This window comes from Herpailurus yagouaroundi, unplaced genomic scaffold, assembly GCF_014898765.1.
Source record: "Herpailurus yagouaroundi ecotype Mexico unplaced genomic scaffold, PumYag 192, whole genome shotgun sequence".
Lineage (NCBI taxonomy): Eukaryota > Metazoa > Chordata > Mammalia > Carnivora > Felidae > Herpailurus > Herpailurus yagouaroundi.
This window is the reverse complement of record NW_024412423.1, coordinates 4,118,261-4,138,986: the sequence shown is the minus strand read 5'-3', so window position 1 is coordinate 4,138,986 and position 20,726 is coordinate 4,118,261. Positions and strand designations below refer to the sequence as shown.

The 20,726-nt window shown below is 43.5% G+C and overlaps 1 long non-coding RNA gene across 1 annotated transcript in view; it reads left to right on the top strand.

Annotated features, from left to right (window-relative positions):
* LOC121010550 (uncharacterized) overlaps positions 1-20,461 on the top strand; it is a 41,458-nt gene extending 20,997 nt beyond the window's left edge. Inside the window, exons 2-3 of the long non-coding RNA XR_005781221.1 lie at positions 13,439-13,681; positions 19,539-20,461. This is a non-coding gene — a long non-coding RNA (uncharacterized LOC121010550). The remainder of the gene's footprint in view (positions 1-13,438; positions 13,682-19,538) is intronic.
* The last annotated feature ends 265 nt before the right edge of the window (positions 20,462-20,726 follow it).

Genomic DNA, 20,726 nt, shown 5'->3' with positions numbered 1-20,726 from the left:
GGGCTGAGAGGTAGGAGCAGTCGGGGGTGGCATGAGGGGGTGTCTCCAGCAGAGCTCAGCTGTGCACAGTGCTACAGCAGCCTCCTGGAGGCGGCAGGACATGGGACAGCAGGGTGACAGCACCAGGAAGGGACAGAGAGCAGGGGCCACGTGGGGGTGAGGGGTGGGGGGAGGGTCCCAGCCGGTCTGCTAAGGACTCTGTACCCTCTGTGCATCTGGGTGCTTGATTCACCTCCCCAAGCCCACCTCCACACTTCCCCGTCTGAGTTATCTTAACAGGGTATGCGCTTTGCAATCACAGAGATGCTTTCAGGTTCTGTTGCTGTTCTGTTCCTTGTGTGGCTTCTCACGCCTGGGGAGATAACGGATGGCTTCGGGAGACAGTCTGAGCTCCCGGCTCCCCGGCTCTCTGCGCGCACCTCCAGGCTGGCGTTTGAGTTCTGAATTGTACTTGCTTGTCACTTATCCGTCTTGCCCACTCCCTCTGCTAACAGCAACTTGAGATTGCCGCATCCTCAGTGCCCAGCACTGTGCCTGGCAAAAGCGGGCCTCCAGGGTGTCTTTGAGCAAATGACAGCAAGAGATGGTAGTCACCTGGGGGGTAAAACAGAGGTCAGGATAGAGCCCCCATCCTCTTCAAGGTCTCAGACACCCATGCAGGTTCTCCAAGACAGTATAAAACCTCTAGTCTTGCTTTTTCCCCCCTATTGCTTTCAATTTGATCTTGTTGGTCTGCTTTCTATGCTACACAGAGAGAAAAAAAAAAAAAAATGACCTTACTCTTGTGGCTTGAAAATGACACGGGCAGGGGCTCCCGGTTGGCTCAGTTGGTTAAGTGTCTGACTTTGGCTCAAGTCAGGATCTCCAGCTCCTGGGTTCAGCCCATGTGGGGCTCTGTGCTGACAGCTCGGAGCCTGGAGCCTGCTTTGGATTCTGTGTCTCCCCTCTCTCTCTGCCCCTCTCCCGCTCACGCTCTGTCTGTCTGTCTCTCTCTCTCAGAAATAAACATTAAAAAAATTTTTTTTTAAATTGACTGGGGCAAACAGGATTTTTTTTTCTCAATTTTTTAAAAAGTTTATTTATTTTGAGAGAACGAGCGAGTGAGCGAGCGAGAGCACAAGCAGCAGAGGGGCAGAGAGAGAATCCTGAGCAAGCTCCACAGTGTCAGCGCAGAGCCCGGTGCAGGTCTTGAACTCACTAACCGTGCGATCACGACCTGAGCTGAAACCAAGAGTCCAATGCTCAACCAACTGAGCCACCCAGGCACCCTAAACAGGATTTATTTCTAATTAAGTGCTTCCAGAAAAATTTCTCCCATCGCATCTTTTCCTTTGCACTTCTTACAACTCATAATATATAGGGGTGCTAGTTGTATCATTTTTTTAGTTTTTCCACAATACAGGAGTCCATTTGAAAAATTGCCATTATTGAGGGGCACCTGGGTGGCTCAGTCGGTCAAGCGTCTGACTTCAGCTTGGAGCATGATCTCACAGTCCATGAGTTCGAGCCCCACATAGGCTCTGTACTGACAGCTCAGAGCTAGAGCGTGCTTCAGATTCTGTGTGTGTCTCTCTCTCTCTCTGCTCCTCCCCTGCTCTCACTCTCTCTCTCTCAAAAATAAAATAAAAACATTAAAAAAAATTGCCATTATTGCTTGGGAGTTCTGAAGTTATTTCCTGTCATAATCTGAAAGAGTGTTTCCCTCTTGTAATTTGGCTTGCAATTTTACTTAGGGATTTTTCCCTGAGTTAGGAGAAGTTACATGATATACCTAGTCATATGTTCAGCATATTATAATCATTCAATACATGTTGCTTAAAGAGAACATTTCCTACTTACAAAGGCTGAACAAAGACTTTTTAAAAAATAAAGATCAGAGAAGTCGTAGCAGATATAAATATATGCATTTATTCTTCCAGGCTTTACATCTGAACACAGGTTTTTTAAAAAACTATTTTTTCTTTCTATAATTTATTTTTTATAATTTATATCCAAGTTAGTTAGCACATGGTGCAACAATGATTTCAGGAGTAATTACCCATTTAGCCTATCCCCCCTCCCACACCCCTTCCAGTAACCCTCTGTTTGTTCCCTATATTTAAGAGTCTCTTATGTTTTTGTCCCCCTCCCTGTTTTTATATTGTTTTTGCTTCCCTTCCCTTATGTTCATGCATTTTGTCTCTTAAAGTCCTCATATGAGTGAAGTCATATGACTTTTGTCTTTCTCTGACTAATTTCACTTAGCATAATACCCTCCAGTTCCATCGCATAGTTGCAAATGGCAAGTTTCATTCTTTTTGATTGCCGAGGAATACTCCATTGATTATATATACCACATCTTCTTTATCCATTCATCCATCAGTGGACATTTGGGCTCTTTCCATACTTTGGCTATTGTTGATAGTGCTGCTCTAAACATGGGGGTGCATGCGTCCCTTCGGAACAGCATACCTGTATTCCGTGGATAAATGCCTAGTAGTGCAATTGCTGGGTGGTAGGGTAGTTCTATTTTTAGTTTTTTGAGGAAACTCCGTCCTGTTTTTCAGAGTGGCTGCACCAGCTTGCATTCCCACCAACAATGCAAAAGAGTTCCTCTTTCTCTGCATCCTCGCCAACATCTGTTGTTGCCTGAGTTGTTAATGTTAGTCATTCTGACAGGTGAGGTGATATCTCATTGTGATTTTGATTTGTATTTCCCTGATGATGAGTGATGTTGAGCATTTTTTCATGTGTTGGTTGGCCATTTGGATGTCTTCTTTGGAGAAGTGTCTCTTCATGTCTTTTGCCCATTTCTTCACTGGATTATTTGTTTTTTGGGTGTTGAGTTTGAGAAATTCTTTATAGATTTTGGATACTGACCCTTTATCTGATATGTCATTTGCAAATATCTTCTCCCATTCTGTCAGTTGCCTTTTCGTTTTGCTGATTGTTTCCTTCTCTGTGCAGAAGCTTTTTATTTTGATGAGGTCCCAATAGTTCATTTTTGCTTTGGTTTCCCTTGCCTCTGGAGATGTGTTGAGTAAGCAGTTGCTGTGGCCGAGTGAACACAGTTTTTTACAAATTGCCTGGTAAGTAACAGGTGGATAAATTTAAAGGTTAAGATGAAAACTTTACTTTTAAATACTTAAAAATTTTCCTTTTAACATTTTTTATTTTAAAAATGGTAAGAGGAGAAAATGAAAGTAACACTCATCCCATCTTTGCCACATTTTTGAGAATTATAACCTCCCCCATTATCACCACCACCAAAATCTAGTCACTGTTATTAACACACACACACGCACACACTTATACATGATCACTCACATACTCATACAAACTCATACATACACACTCACTCATATTCTCACTCACCCACATACACACTCCCACAACCACACACATGCACATTCACACCCACCACATACACACACTGACTCACTCGTATACTCATACAAACACTCATATACTCTCACCCACATATACACACTCACATAAGCACACACACTTACTCACATACACACTCACACAAGTGTGCACACAAACACACACAGAAACTCACTCACATATATTTCTTTTTTTTTTTTAATTTTTTTTTTCAACGTTTATTTATTTTTGGGACAGAGAGAGACAGCGCATGAGCGGGGGAGGGGCAGAGAGAGAGGGAGACACAGAATCGGAAACAGGCTCCAGGCTCCGAGCCATCAGCCCAGAGCCCGACGCTGGGCTCGAACCCACGCACCGCGAGATCGTGACCTGGCTGAAGTCGGATGCTCAACCGACTCCGCCACCCAGGCGCCCCTCACATATATTTCTAAAAAAATGGAATCATCCTTATTATACTGTACTGCCATTTTCCTTTTTCATATTTTCAAAATTTTTATAGACCTATTGCAAACTCAGAATGGGATAGTACCTCATTCTTTTTTTATAATTTTGTTTTTTGCATTTAGCCTTTTAATCTGTGTGAGATTTCGTTCTGTGTATGGTGTGAGACAGGGCTCCAACGTTGATCTTCTAAATGAATTGACAGGTGTCTCACCCAGTCATCAAAAACTATCCTTCCCTACTGATTTAAAATGCTGCTTTTTGGGGGTGCCTGGGTGGCTCAGTCAGTTAAGCATCCGACTCTTGATTTCAGCCCAGGTCATGATCTTGCAGTTCATGGGATCTATCCCCATGTCAGGCTTGGGGCTGATAGCGCAGACCCTGCTTGGGATTTTCTCTCTCTCTCCCTATCTCTCTGATCCTCCCCTGCTCATGTTCTCTCTCTCTCTCTCTCTCAAAATAAAAAAATAAACTTAAGAAAAAAACAAAATGCTGCTTTTATCATGAACTGAATTCTTGTATGAATGTGCATCTGTCTGGACTTTTATTCTGTTTCAATGATCTATTTGTTTATATCTGTGCCACTTAATCACTGTTTAACTTATATAATTTATGAGGTAGTCAGATATCTATTTGTCTATTCCTGCATAAAGTGATTTACAATTTTAATTTCCATTTTAATTTTTTATATCCGGTAGAAAAAGTTTCCCTGCATTGCCTCCTCTCTTTTCTGGTTTTATTTTTAACTTTTGAAAATTTTAACAAAATAAGATGTGTACATAATTTAAAAACTAAATAAATGAGAAGGCTTATAATTACAAACAACACTTGTCCTACTACTCTTCATTTCCTCATTTCCTCTCCTCAGAGGTAATCACTTTTACCTCTTTTAGCTGGTATTTCTGGCATTAACCTTTAAATTTCTAAATAATGTTATTATACTGCTAATTGCTTGATTGATCACTTTTTCACATCATTTATTGACTTCCATTCATAAATATTCCTCTGTTTTACATCGTACCCCACTCCCTCTTCAACAGAGTTTATCACAATTTTGGCTAACTACGTAATTCATGTTTACATTAAGATTGGACAAATACTTGGAGTATTTGATTAGTATATTAGTATTGATTAGTATATTATGTATATTAGTATATTATGGGAGTTGATTAGTATATTATGACTACATTTACTTTTCAGTATAAATAAAATCCTTTCTTGTTTTTTTTTTTTTGGAGTTATTAATTGCTCCTGTTTTTGCTTGTGTGATTTTTTTTTATAAACATATCTCAGTTTTTTCCAAATATTCCATTGAAGGACCACATACCTATCAGCGGATTTTCTCCCATGCTCAGAAGCATTAGATAGTTTTTTTTTACTTCTTCCTTTACCTGGAAGCTTTCTTCCCAGAAACTTTTGTCTTCCTCCTCCAATTCCTTATTTTCTTCATCTCAAGTCTTTCTCTTTTTAAATTTGTTTCCTTGTTTTGTTGGAGCATGTTTTCCAGTTGCTGTCAACATTTCTGTATTCTTGTGTTTTAGATATGTTATTTTAATTTAATTTTATTTTGAGGGGTAGGGGCAGAGGGAGAGGGAGAAAGAATCTCAAGCAGGCTCCTCACTGACAGTGAGGGGCTTGATCCCATGACTCTGGGTTCATGACCTGAGCCGAAATCAAGAGTCGGATGCTCAACTCACTGAGCCACCCAGGCACCCCTCGATAGGTAACTTTTAAATAGTACATATTCGGGGTTGATTTTTTGATCTAGATGGGCAACCTTAGTGTTTTAACCGGCCAGTTAGTCTATCTACATTTAATCTAATTCTCTACATTGTGTTTAATGTAGAGAATTTAATGCTTAATGTTTTTATTTACCATCAGTCTATGTTTTTTTTTCTTCTCTTTCTTTTTGTTTTCATTGATTTTACTAGCTTGAAAATCTTCTTTCCTATCTGCTTGGAAGTTGCACACTTCATCTCCTTTTTCTTGGTGGTTATTCTAGAAGTTACAGTATGCATCCTTGACTTACCAAATGTTACCTAATTCCTTTACCTTCCTCCCAGACAGCACAAAAACTTCAGTATTTATTATCATATTCCCAAATTTCATGCTTTTATTGCTATGTATTTCAATTTTCTTTATATTTAGACACCTTAAGGCATAAAAGTTATTATTCTACATGGTCAATATTCATTTAGATTTACTCGTGTATTTACTATTTTCTTTGCTGTCCTTTTCCCCCTCTCCACTATACCTTCTGCCCGTGATCATTTTTCTTGTGTCTGAAGTGCATTCTCTATCGTATACTTCAGTGGAGATCTACAGAAGGCAAAATTTCTGTGCTTTTACTTATCCAGTAATGTCTTTATGGTGCCTTCATTTTGGAAGCATATAATTTTTCTGAGTTTAGAATTCTAGATGGGTGGTTATTTTCTTTCAATACATTGAAGATAACATTCCCTTGTGTTCTGGCTTTTTATTTTATTTTGTAATATTGAGATGTCAGCTGTCACTCCATCACTCCTTTGAAAGCAACTTTTTCTCTAGCTTCTTTTAAGATTTTCTCTTTCTTGGGGCACCTGGGTGGCCCAGTGGGTTAAGTGTCTACCTTTGGCTTGGGTCATGATCTCATGGTTCGTGAGTTCAAGCCCTGCCTGGGGCTCTGCACCAGCAGTGCAGAGCCTGCTTTCAATTCTCTGTCTCCGTCTCTCTTGGCTCCTCCCCTGCTCTCTCCCTCACTCTCTCTCTCAAAAATAAACATTTTAAAAATTAAAAAAAAAATGGCTTTTCTCTTTCTTTTTGCTTTTCTTCCAAACCAAAGTGTGGATTTCTTTATATTTGTCCTGAGGATTTATTGGGTTCCCAAATTTGTGAGTTGTTGTCTTTCATCAGTTCTTAAAAGATTATTAGTAACTTTTTTCTTAGATTATTGTTTTTACTCTATTCCTCTCTACTGTCCTCTGTGGTCTGATTGGAGAACATATGTCTCCAAGATCTAACATATATATATTAGATCTTTTTCTATGACAAACCATGGCCTGTGGGTCAGCCGTCTATTTTTGTAAACAAAGTTTTGAATATAGTCATGCTTATTTATTCACCTCTTGTCTATGGCTTTTTTTTTTTTTTTTTTTTTTAAAGCTACAGTGGCAACCGACACAGTATAGCCTGCCTGCCTGGCCTAAAATATTTACTACCTGACCTTTCAAGCAAAAGTTTGCCAAAGCTTACCTGATATTTTTTATCCCCTCTTCTGTTTTCTTTCTCATCCTTTTGGCCTTTCTGTAACACATTCTGGATCTCTTCTTCTGATTTATATTCCAGTTTCCTAGTCTAATCTTTGGCTGTATCTGCTGGACTGTTAGACTCTGCATTAAATTCTTAATTATGGGTCTTATATTTTTCAGTTGTAGAACTTCTACTTGCTTCTTTTTCAAATCAAAGTCACTTTTTTGGTTTCCACATCCCAGCTGAAAGTTTCAAGCTTTTCCTTTTCTCTTTTAAGACAAGAAACATGGTTTTGGAGTCTGTGCCCAGTACTTTCACTCTCTGAAGTTAGGGTGTCTTTCTCGGTTTGTTTGAATGGTAATATTCCCAGCTGCTGGTTTTCACTCATAGAGAACTTGCACTTGACATTGCATTTAAGCATTTTTCTTTTTTTGGAGAAATAATCTGAGGCCTAGGATGAAAATATATACCACCACAGAGAACGTTCATTTGCTTCTGACCCTTTGGGACCACATGAACTGAGATCCCAGACTTGAGATTCTCAGAGTCACCCACATGAGAACAGTGTTACTTCCACACACTGGAAGGTTCCCAAAGTCATCAGCACACTGGAATCACAGGGGGAGCTTCCAAATCTACTGATGCCTGTGTCCCACCCCCAGAGACTGTGACTTCATTGGTCTCTGGTGCAGCCTGCACTTTGGAATTTTTCAAAGCTCCCCTGACGGGATTCCTGGGTGGCTCGGTGGGTTAAGCATCCGACCTGGTCTCAGGTTATGATCTCCCGGTTCATGGGTTTGAGCCCCACGTTGGGCTCTGTGCTGATGGTGCACAGAGATTGCTCGGGATTCTCTCTCTCCCAATCTCTCTCTGCCCCTTCCCTGCTTGTGCTCTCTCTTGAAAATAAACAAATAAACATTAAAAAAAATAATAAAATAAAAGCCCTCCTGAGATCCTACTATGCAGGCACATTTGGGAAGTCCTGCTCCAAGAGTAAAGCCCTTCAGGACCTCAACTTAATGTGTGTGTCTATCAGACTCTCCACTTGGCTGTTCCTTTTATCTCTTTTGTCCAGTGAGGTTGCCAGATACCGCAGCTCCCTATTGCAGCCTTTTCTTCCTAAGCAGAGCAAAAACAGCGGTGAGACCTTGCTTCTCAGATTCTCCAAAATTTGGCCACAGTAATCCATCACTATCTTACCAGCTTTTTGATGCTTTGAAGAAGAATTGAAATATAAATATGTTATTCATATTTGTAAAATATAGTTTAATTATATATTTCAGTCTAGTATCTTAAAAATAATATATTTAACATTTATAAATGAAAATATGCTAATTATAAGATAATTATAAAGATATATACATATATAATATATTTAAATAATTAAAATTGTATCTGGATATATTGTTTCCCTACAACTGTTTTTTTTGTTTTGTTTTGTTTTTTGATTGTGTGTGTGTGTGTGTGTGTGTGTGTGCACGCACGCGGAAGTATCCATGCTGCTTCCACTCCCAGGAATGTTTTATTTTGTTACTTCCTTTTTTAAAAAAATCATTTATTTATTATTTTTGAGACATAGAAAGGGACAGAGCGTGAGCAGGGGAGGAGCAGAGAGAGAGGGAGGCACAGAATCAGAAGCAGGCTCCAGGCTCCGAGCTGTCAGCACAGAGCCCGACACAGGACTCGAACTCATGAACTGCGAGATCATGACCTGAGCCGAAGTCAGATGCTTAGCCAACTGAGCCACTCAGACGCCCATCCCTACAACTGTTTTAGTTGACCTCAGCGGGAAGGTTGTTATAGCCTACAATCCAGAGAGTGGAAAGTTCTCTACTTGCTTTTTGTAAGGAACAAGGGGAGTATTTTACAGTTCTTACCCTCCTGAAAATGTCCATTTTATCCACTCCCTGAAATTACAATTTGGCCAGGATTTGAAATCTAGGCTAAAACTTAATTTTCCTTTAAATACTTGAAGGCACCACCTTATTGGTCTCTAACATTCATTGTAGCTGTGAATAATCCTATTTCTACCTCCTGTCTGTTTTCCTTGTAAATGGCTTTTTTTTTTTTTCTCCTCAGGGGAACCATTAGGATCTTCTCTTTTCCCCCAGAACTCAGACATCTCACAACTTACGTACTTTGGTATGGGTTATTTCATCCATTTTCTTGGGCATAGAAGAGGTACTTGCAACCTGGAGATTTATTGTTTTCAGCGCTAGAAATTTTATTGCTGTGTTACTTCTGTGTTTCCCACCTCTCTGTTTTCTCCCTTCTCTTTCTTAAGAAATCATTTTGCTTGGCTAGTGCCTCCTCTTATATTCATCCTCTACATTACTTTTCTTTCCTTTCCTAATTTTTAGTGCTATGTCTTTTTGTGCCAGTTCTTGGGAGATTTCCTCAGCTTCTTCCTCCAACCTTCCTATTGAATATTGGATTTTGATTAAGTTTTTATTTCCAGCAGAAAATTTGACTTCTTGTTCTTTGATTTTATCCTTTTATATCACCTCTATTTCTGGGTATAAGGATACAGTTTCTTCACTTATTTCCCTAGTGTTGTAAGGAAATCTTATATCCCCTTCCGTTTGTTTTCTCGAGATTTCTTCTTTTTTTTTTCTTTATTCTTGCATTGGTCTTTCTCTTTCGTGCTGGAGGTTCTCATCAATAGTTTGGGAGGGTTGGCACTCTGATTCTATCTAAGAGTGAGCCTCTCAAATATTGTTTGGAGGGCCTGAGTGTGTGGACGGGATTTGTTGACCTCTGGGCTACATTTAGGGGTGATTGAACAGAGTGTTCATAAGAAGCAAGAAAGCAAGAAAAGAAAGGAAAGAGAAAGAAAGAAAAAGGAAGGAGGGAGGGAAGGAAGGAAGGAAGGAAGGAAGGAAGGAAGGAAGGAAGAGGGAGGGAGGAAGAAAAGACAAAAATGGAAGCTTCATCCTTAGGGCCATTTAGTTTGTACAAAGAGAGAGAGAGAGAGAGAGAGAGAGAGAGAGAGAGAATCTTCTGATCTTCTTTATGCACCTGTCAGCATATGGAGCGCAATTTGGGGAAAGGGAACCATGCAGTTCAACCATTTCTTTTGCAGAATTCTGTGTGCCTCCCCTCTGCTGTCTCCATTTGCGTAAGCCTGAGTCTCAGCCTTGCCCATTAAATTAAACAGAAAAGAACTCTTCAATCCTTGGTCTGGGAGATTAGTAGCCTGACTGCCTGAGGTGGAGGAAGGATATGGCTACTCCATTGACAAGCTTCGAGCAACGCCGATTTTTAGCTCCGCACTTCAACCCAGCCTTTCACTGAACCTGCCGTCTCCAAAGCTGAGCATCTCAGGTTTTCCTTTGCGGTGATTTGGCTCACTTATTAGCGGTCATTCCCCTCCAGGTGACTTGGCTCATTACTTCCTTCGCATGCTACAATCAGTCACCTCTCCCCCATCCAGTTCCGTCTTCCAAAATTGCATCTCTTTACAGGTTTCTACCTTCTTTTGTCATCCTAGTTGCCTTACTCTCAACGTAGTGGAGTCTCCAGCAGGAGAGGAGACAATAATCTTCCTACTTCACACATATCCCAATCAACTCTAGATGGCCTGTCTATCAAAAACAATGTTCTTAAGGTTTTACCAGGATTACTTTTGAATGTCTAGGTTAAGAAGGGACAATTCTATGTTACTGCGTCTTCCTATTTGAGAACATGGTAAATCTCTCCATTTATTTTTATTTTGTTTATTTATTTTAATGTTTATTTATTTTTGAGAGAGTGCAAAGAGTGGAGGCGCAGAGAGACAGAGGGAGACAAACTACCCAAAGCGGGCTCTGTGCTGACAGCAGAGAGCTCGATGCGGGGCTCGAACTCACCAACTGTGAGATCATGACCTGAGCTAAAGTCGGACACTTAACTGACTGAGCCACCCAGGCGCCCCCTCTCCATTTTATTTTGTTCATTATGACGTTCCGCAACATTGTACATTTTTCATGTTAGGTCTGTCACTACTAGTATTCCTCAGATGAAGGGCACAAGGGACACACATGAAAAGCAAATTCGTGAGCTTGCCGATTGACCTGAAAAATCAACCCCATTACATAACGCAAAAGGACAAAGAGAAAAAAATAGGAGGGAACAGCAAAGAGATGTCGAAGCAGATCCAGCAGTCCCAACGGCTTCTAGTAAGAGTTTCACAAAAAAGAGAACAGAGAGAGTAAAGGGGAGAGGTCAAAAGAAACGAAAGAATATGAGTTCCTACGGTTGCAGAATGAGAAGAACACAGTAACACACATACCCTCTTTCACAACGTGGGCAACACTTCAGAAAGATAAAGAGGAAATTCTAAAGGATTCAAGAGAGCAACAATGAGCTACATCAATTTATACCCTGAGGGCTTTCTCCGTTGTGGTAGACAGATTAGAATCACTGACTAGCGAGCCAGCGAATGAAATCTGCAAATGTTTGTCTCTTGGGAGCAAGCATCGTCTGTCACCAGGACTCAGGCTCTTGGAAGTTTTGCCAGCATTGCATTCCTGCGTCTGTCACTGTATGTGCCACCACTGAGGGACCACTAGTTAACAGCAGATAGCACAGGGGCCATCTATCTTGCAGGCAATGGCGATGCCTCCAGACTCCCTGGTGCTTCATCAAACATACTCCATTTGGAGAAACGCCTCCTCCTCTCATCCTTCCAATGGCTCAGAATCCCCCCAAACTCTTTGGAACAGAAGAGGGGCTTGGACACTTAGCAGTGAAATCTCCACTGCTTTGGAAGGGAGAAAGAATATCCTTTTTAAAAAAAATTTTTTTTAATGTTTATTTATTTTTGAGAGAGAGAGAGACAGAGTGTGAGTGGGAGAGGGGCAGAGAGAGAGGGAGACAAAGAATCTGAAGCAGGCTCCAGGCTCCGAGTTGTCAGCACAGAGCCCACACGGGGCTCGAACTCACGGACCGCGAGATCACGACCTGAGCTGAAGTCAGACGTTCAACTGACTGAGCCACCCAGGCGCCCTGAGATTTTTTTTTTAAGTTTATTTATTTATTTTTTTGAGAGAGAATGAGAGAGAGAGAGAGAGAGAGGGAGAGAGAGAGAGAGTCCCAGGCAGGCTCCGCACTATCAGCACAGGGTGTGATGCAGAGCTTGAACTCACCAGCCATGAGATCATGACTGGAGCTGAAGTCAGACACTTCAACAACCAGGCCACCCAGGTGCCCCTTTCTCTTGAGATCTTTAAGTACTCTGTCCAGATCTGTCTCTAATAAGATGTGGGGCAAATCGATGGTGTGCCTGATAAGTAAATGTATATACCTGTATGTATCTACAAACACACACACACACACACACACACACACACACGAAGAGGAAGGACCTCAAAACCACCTTATAAGGCAGGCTTTATCCCTCATGAGCAAATGGGTTATAAATGGCAGCCTGAGAGCTGTGGCTGGATAGTCTCGCTTGTCATTAGGGCTATGGAAAAGGGACATATGCATGCTGATTATGTGTACGAGATACCTAATCTGTTCTGGCACAAACTGTTGAAACCCTGTCCCTTTACCCACCCCCCACCCCTTCACTGCCTCTGAGTGACTGTCCAGCTGTGGGTTTGGGAATCTGCAAAGCATGAGCATCTGAGTCATTGCCTGAGATCCAGGACCAGCCTGAGAGCGTGAGTCTGTGTTCCAGCCCATTTGAGCCCATTCACTCAGTAAACTTGACCTTAGTGGCTGGCGCTAGGGAGACAAAGATAAATGTGGCTCTGACTTTAAGGGGCTCAAATTCCAGCTCCATCACCTACTGGGCAAGTAGGCTTGGATAAGTCATTGAAGCTCCCGGATCCTTCCGTTGCTCATCTTTAAAATTTTTTTTTAATGGTCATTTATTTTGAGAGAGAGAGAGAGAGAGAGAAAGCATGAGCAGGGAAGGGCAGAGAGAGAGAGAGAGAGAGAGAGGGAGGGAGAGAGAGAATCCCAAGTAGGCTGTGTGCTGTCAGTGCAGAGCCCCATGTGGGGCTCGAACTCCCAAACTGTGAAATCACAACCTGAGCTGAAACCAAAAGTTGGATGCTGAACAACAGACTGAGCCACTCAGCGCCCCTAATTGCTCATCTTCAAATACAATGCTAGCTTTGCTACCTGCCTCATAGGGTTTTACTTTTTGGTTTTTTTATTTTTGTTTTTGTTTTTGTTTTGGATGGATGTCATCAGGTAATACACATGAAAGTAGTTATGGGAAAACCTGTAGGACATCGTTATCATTTTCCTTATGATGTCTTTGTCCGAATCTGACTTTCTAAGTAAACCGTGAATTCGACTAATGCTTTCATTCCCCTCTAGCATGAGCTGTGTCCGCTTCTTCGTGGTGTGTGGCCGTTCGATCTCCCTTCCTTTTCATCCCTCGTCACTTCTCCTCCATTGGATTCTGCAGGTGCGCCTGAGTCACTTCTGCTCTGGGTGACTAAAGTTCTCGGCCCTTCTCTCGAAGCACCTGGAAGGACTGGATGCAATGCCGCTGGCTGGGAGGACCCTCCCTGAGCTCTCCTGGGTGGTGACATCCACCATCTTTGAACTTCCCAAGGGGTGTCTCAGCTGCTGTCCTGGAACGGCGCTAGAAGAGGAAGGAGGCTGGTTTCTCATTGCTGGAATTCGAATTTCCAATCTTGGGTCTCCGGTCAGTACATACCACCTATTTAAAAAAAAATTTTTAATGTTTATTTTTTAGAGAGAGAGGGAGAGAAACAGAGCACGAGCAGAGTAGGGACAGAGAGAGAGAGAGACAGGGTCACAGAATTCGAAGCAGGCTCCAGGCTCTGAGCCATCAGCACAGAGCCCGATGTGGGGCTCAAACTCATGAGCTGTGAGATCATGACCTGAGCTGAAGTCAGATGCTTAAGAGATGGAGCCACCCAGGTGCCCCTACATACCACCTATTTTAAATCAAGTTAATGACAGTTAACACTTCAGTGTTCTAAGAACTTCACATATATTAACTTACTTAGTCTCCATAGCAACCCAGTACAATCCTGAGTCCTGGAGGAAAACATTGAGACTCCAATTAGCCAACAAACTTGCTCCAGGTCAAAAAGCTGATGAGTAGCAGAGCTGGGATTTGAGCTCAGGAAATCTGTCCCCAGAATCTAGGCTCCTAACCACATTGTTATCCTAGCTCTTTAAATGAGTTTTGCTTAAGTAGCTCAGAGTCCAGAAAATCTCCTGGCATTTTAAAGCCTCTTGCTGGATTCTGGCATTCCTTGATTCTTTGAGGATTTAAATAAATCATTGATGATTTAAATGAATCTTTGAAAGTCATCTCTGAGGTTCCATCCCTAAAATCCCACCTCCTCTGGTCCCAACACTCCAGCCAGTTGAATACTAATGTCCTCAGTGCTTGACTAGAAGGCTCGTGGCAGGTTGAGTCATATGAAATTGTCAATATTTGCCCAGTTTTGGGTCCTATACAAATGGCAGATTCAACTTCATGTTTGCTGAGCCCCTACTTCGATGCCAGGTTTGATTCCAGACCCTTCCCTCATGCTATCTCATGTAATCATCATGACAATACTTCAAAGTGTTCTTAAGCCTAATTTTTCAAGTAAGAAAGCAGGCTCCGTCTAACTAGCAGATCATGCAGCAGTTTTTTTTTTTTAATTTTTAAACTTTTTTTTTAACATTTTATTTTATTTTTTGAGAGACAGAGACAGAGCATGAGCAGGGGAGGGGCAGAGAGAGAGAGGGAGACACAGAATCAGAAGCAGGCTCCAGGCTCTGAGCTGTCAGCACGGAGCCTGATACAGGCGCTCGAACCTGCGAACGCAAGACCCAGGTGCCCCCCATGACCTGAGTCAAAGTCGGACGCTCACCCAGGTGCCCCATTAATTTTTTAAAGTTTATATTTGAGAGAGAGAACGAGAGAGGCAAAGACAGAGGGATTGAGGATCTGAAGCAGGCTCTGTGCTGTCAGCACAGAGCCCCACATGGGGCTTGAACTCGAGAGCCTCAAGATCATGGCCTGAGCTGAAGTTAAATGCTTAACCAACTGAGCCACCCAGGTGCCCCCATGCAGCAGTCTTTAAATGGTAGGTCCAGGGATTCTGTTCTCAGGTGGGTTCACTGCATGGTGTCTGTAGGTTGAGCCCCGGGAGCCGGCTGCTGCTGGAAGACCCAGAGGCAAAAAATGAAGGGTCATGTTCACCTGGCAGATTCAAGTTATACAAGTTTTGAAGTGACATGAGTCAGAAGGGGAACGTAATACAACCTCCGGAAGACAGGCAGATATGACTCAATCAGCAGCAGGTCAACTTTGGAAACCGGCATCACACCTGCTCAGTTTCTCTTCAATATTGTCACGGCCACTGGAGTTCACAGACCCGAGGGTGTTCGTGGGGTTGGAGGGGTGATTTGCCTCATTGGAGAACCCTGTTGTGGGCAGAAGAGCAAGGAGAGGGCAGATGGAGGGCCTCGGGAAGAGCCGGAGACCGTTGGGACTCAGGTTAAGTCAAGCACACGTGGAAAACTGAGGGGTCGTTTGGGGAGGAGGCTGGATGGGAAGGTCTTTTGTGGTGCAACCAGAAAAGCACGAGAATGCGGGGCTCTCCAGATTCTCCAGTGCTGACTGAGCCATCTGGAGCTTGGGAATCCAGTCCAACCACCTGCAAACATTTTGGGATGACGCTAAGCTGGGAGTTGTGGAACCCGGGCTGGGAAAGGAGGAGGGAGTGTTAAACGGGTGCAAACACACTGAGATGTGTTCCACTTGGGTGGAATATTATTCGGGGATAGATGCAGAAATAGTTGAAGTGGTTCATAGGCTTTCATTTTAATTCTTTGGTTTTCCTCTGTGGGGAACTACTTTCATCTGGTTCTTTTCAATATGGATTGAGTCATATTCCCTTTATTTGCCACAAGTATTTTAAAGCAGTGAACAATTGCTGCCTCCCTCGTTCTCAGGGGGTTGATTGGGACACCCTTGCTGAGCCCCTGTCTCACCACGCGTAGGAGTTTGACATGAATTCCCAGCCACTGGAACAAAAACACCAAAAGAAAGTATGAGCGGATGTTGGCATCGATCGACAGATCTTTGTTTTAACTCTTTTTTGGGGCAACTTGCCCCGTGTTGGGAGTCCAAAGGCTTGAAGGCTGCCTTCTAAGGGCTTATCATCTCTTTAGGGGAAATGTAATATACACACAGAACATAAGACAATGTTTTGTAAATGCCAAATGTATGGTAAACAGATAATGAAAATCATAGGATGCAAGGGGCTGGCATTTGCAGTGGAGCTAATAAGGCAAATGTTCCTGGGGAGGTGATGTTGAAGCTGATTTTTAAAGAATGAGTCTTCAGGGGTGAGCAGAAGCATTGCAGATAGAAGGAATGGTGCACACACGTGCATGCGCACACACACGGGCACACACACGCACACACATATCCAGGGGTGGAAGAGCCTATATTTGCCTAGAACCCAAGTAAACCAGTTTGAACAGAGTGGCAGTTTTGTTGGGAAATTAGCATGAAAGCCTCCTCCTTTTCTCTGTCTACACCTGGCCCTTGAACAATGTAGGGATTAAGGGCACCAAGTCCCCCCCTCCCCCGCCCCAGCATGCAGTGAAAAATTCATGTATAACTTTTGACTCCCCACTACTTAACTACTAATAGCCTACTGTTGCCCGGAAGCCTTACCAATAACGCAAACAGTCAATTAACACATTTTGTATGTCCTATGTATTCTATACTGTATTCCCACAATAAAGTAAGCTAGAGAAAAGAAAATGTTATTAAGAAAATCATAATGGCGGGGGTGCCTGGAGGTTCAGTCTGTTAAGTGTCTGCCTTTGGCTCAGGTCACGATCTGACAGTTGGTGAGTTCAAACCCAGCATTGGGCTCTGTGCTGACAGCTCAGAGCCTGGAACCTGATTCCAGCAGGCTCTGCCCCTACCCTACTCATGCTCTGTATCTCTCTCAAAAATAAATAAAACATTAAAAAAAAAATTAACGAAAATCATAAGGAAGAGAAAATGCATTCACAGTACTGTGCTGCATTTACCTCCCCACCCCCCAAAATCCAACAATAAGCAACTTAGCAGTTCGAACCCATGTTGTTCAAGGTCAACTGTATGTGCTCCCAAGTGATCTCATTTAGTCCTGCACATTTAAATACTATCTGTGTGCTGATGGTTCCTGGATTTATATAACTCAAGCACAGACCTTTCTTCTATATTCCAGACCCGCTCATCTAATGACCTTGTCAATGTCTCCCCTTGATAATCCCACCAGAATTTCACACGGAACACACCCACAATGGACCTCCTGGTTTTCACTTTCCTGACTTGTCCCTGCCCTCCCACATCCCATGTCTTTCCCCTCTTGGCAAATGGCCTCATGATTCACCCAGGTGACAAAGCCAGAACCCTGGGATTCACGCTTGACTTCTTTCACTTACTCCGCTGACTCTCCTCCATCGATTATAGACATCAGCTTTCCCCACAAGAGTGTCTCAGCTCTGTTCACGTTTCTCTGACTCCGTGCTGTCACCCATATACCCACGTTCAAGGCACCTACCTCTTCAGCCTGTCATTCTGTAATAGTCCCCTGATCTCAGTGCTTCCAGGCTTAGATTCTTGTAACCCTGTCTCTACCTAGTGGCCAAAATAATCTTTTTGAAATGTTATCAAATGCCAGCAGATTGCCTCCCACTCCTTTGCTTAAAACCCTCTCATGGCTTCCTAGTGTACTTAGCTTCTTACCCAGCTCCTTGCCATGGTCTACATGGTCCTGCTTTATGGAAACTTCCCCCTCCCCCCCACCACCACCCTATGCCTGTTCACTATCTGTGCACCTTCTTCTGAGAGCTGCTTCTCCATTTTCCTTTGGGGAATTCTTCTCTCCCTGATTCTTACCGCAGGTGCTCTGGGCAGGCTGACTTCCCTCCACCCGCTGTGTCCGGGAGTCGGCATGCAACCCCAGCATGGACAGTCAGCATATTCTTTCCCTATGTCACAATGACTGGCTCAGAGATGAGTCCGTCTCCTGAGTTGATCCAGGAATACTGAAGCCCAGGTATTTTGCAGGAACGGTGGGGAATGCTGGCTGCAAAGATGGTGACCACTTGGACCTCTGGGAACCCATCTAACTTACCATGTCAAGTGGGCAAGTCCCATTGACTCTGTTGAGCCAAGTCAGTCCCACGCCATGCCTCAACTTCTCAGCTGAGCCAACACATTCCCTGTTTAAGTTGGGTTTCTGGGCTAGCTTGTCCCGCAGGACCTACTCCTGTCTACACTTGAGCCTTCTCCCAAACCATTTTCCTTTCTACCCTCAGCCCTGGACCTGAGACACATTAAACCCTTTCTCACCTCAGTATCTTCGCCTTTGGTGTCCATGTTGCTTAGAATTCTCCTCCCAAGGTTTCAAAAAAAAATATTTTTTTAATGTTTATTTATTTTTGAGAGAGAGAGAGGGTGACCAGGGAGGGGCAGAGAGAGAGGGAGACAGAGGATCTGAAGCAGGCTCTGTGCTGTGAGTGCAGAGCCCAATGTGGGGCTTGAACTCATGACCGTGACATCATGACCTAAGCCGAAATCAGGAGTCACCCTCTTAACCAACTGAACCACCCAGGTGCCCCTTCCCGAGGTTTTCAAGAGGCTAGCATATTCTCATTTCTTAGATCCAAACTCCAGTAACCTTAAAGAACCCTTCCAAAACTACCAGAGTGAAAGAGGCTTCTGCAGTTAGTTCCCTTTATCAGGTGACCTGCTTTGACTTAGAGCAGTGATCACATATTTCACATGTTTACCTCCTTACATACTTGTTTATTATCTGGCTCCCTCCATTAAAATATTAGCTTTATATCGGAAAGATTTGTGTGTCTTGTTCAGCTCTGTATACACTGTAGGTGCTTAGTAAGTGTTTGTTCAATGTGTGAGTGGGTAAATGCAAGTGTATGTGACTCTGCATACATTCATCTTGATGGGAGGGAAGGAAGGGATAGGAAATATTTACCATAAAGGACAAGAGGCACAGCTGGAAAGTACAATCTTCCTTCTTTTATTTTAACCCTTTATTTTTATTTATTTAAAAAAATTTTAATATTCATTCATTTTTGAGACAGAGAGAGAGACAGAGAGAGAGACAGAGAGAGAGAGAGAGAGAGAGAGAACAGGGGAGGAGCAGAGAGAGAGGGAGACACAGATTCTGAAGCAGGCTCCAGCCTCTGAGCTGTCAGCACAGAGTCCAACGTGGGGCTCAAACTCACGAATTGTGAGATCATGACCTGGGCCGAAGTTGGAGGCTGAACCGACTGAACCACCCAGGCACCCCAACTGTTTGTTTATTTTTGAGACAGAGAGAGAGAGAGAGAGAGAGAGAGAGAGAGAGAGAAAGGGGCAGAGAGAGAGAGAGGAAAGGAGAAACTGAAGCGGTTTCTGTGCTGACAGCACAGAGCCCAATGCGGGTCTTGAACTCATGAACTGTGAGATCATGACCTGAGCCGACTGAGCCACCAGGCACCCCGATCTTTCTTCTTCCTTGTAGGCTTTATTTACCCGGAAACCTTGGAGCAGAGTGTTCTACAAAGGAGGCCATCACAGCTGGATGTGTTCCACACAAGCCTCTGTGCTGTGAGTCAGGGCTGCAGATGGGTGAAGCAGGTGGTGTTGGATGCAGGTGCCAGACAAGGGCACAGCCTTTCCCTTACCTGCACATCTCCTTCAGGAGCCCCATCAGGCTGCGGGCTGGTCTTGGCCAGAGTTGTTGTGCCAGGTTGAGGTAGCAGGGGAGTGTTACATCTTCCTCTTTGTAATGGGGACCACCCCTTTATCTGGAAAGGTCGTGGAGGGAGGTGGGCAATCAAGGGTGAAAGGTCCTGCTTCCCTGACCTTGTGGATCTTGAATGCACCACTGGTGATAACGTGGTGGCAACAACAACAACAGACGTGGGTCTAGTGCTTGCTGCGTGCTGGCAGTGCTCTAAGTGTTTCATGTGTATTAGCATGTTTAGTTCCTGCGGCCGCTGAGGTCGATTACAGCTGGCCACAATTTCTTTGATACTTTTCCCATTGAGACGTGGGGGTATGGCCCCTCCTGTTGAATCTGGACAGGCTCTGTGACTGCTTTACCCAAGAGAATATGGCAAACGTAATGACGTGTCTGTTTGAAACTGTCTTTGAAGACCCTTGCCTGGGGGCACTTGCTCTAGGGAGAGCCAGACCCCACGTAAGAAGTCTGAGTACTGTGCTGGAGAAATCACAGGAAGGGGACCTGAGACCTCATGGAGAGAGAGAGGGACCAGCAGAGCCTTTGCTGTTCTGTCCCTTCTGCCACGTGGCTCCCCCCACAGCCCCTTAGCTACTCTCAACTATTGTTTAAAACTGAGATCTCCATCCATGTTGTCGCAAATGGCAAGATTTCATTCTTTTTGGTCGCCGGGTAGTATTCCATTGTGTATATATACCACATCTTCTTTTTTTTTTTTTTAATTTTTTTTTCAACGTTTATTTATTTTTGGGACAGAGAGAGACAGAGCATGAACGGGGGAGGGGCAGAGAGAGAGGGAGACACAGAATCGGAAACAGGCTCCAGGCTCCGAGCCATCAGCCCAGAGCCCGACGTGGGGCTCGAACTCACGGACCGCGAGATCGTGACCTGGCTGAAGTCGGACGCTTAACCGACTGCGCCACCCAGGCGCCCCGATATACCACATCTTCTTTATCTGTCCATCAG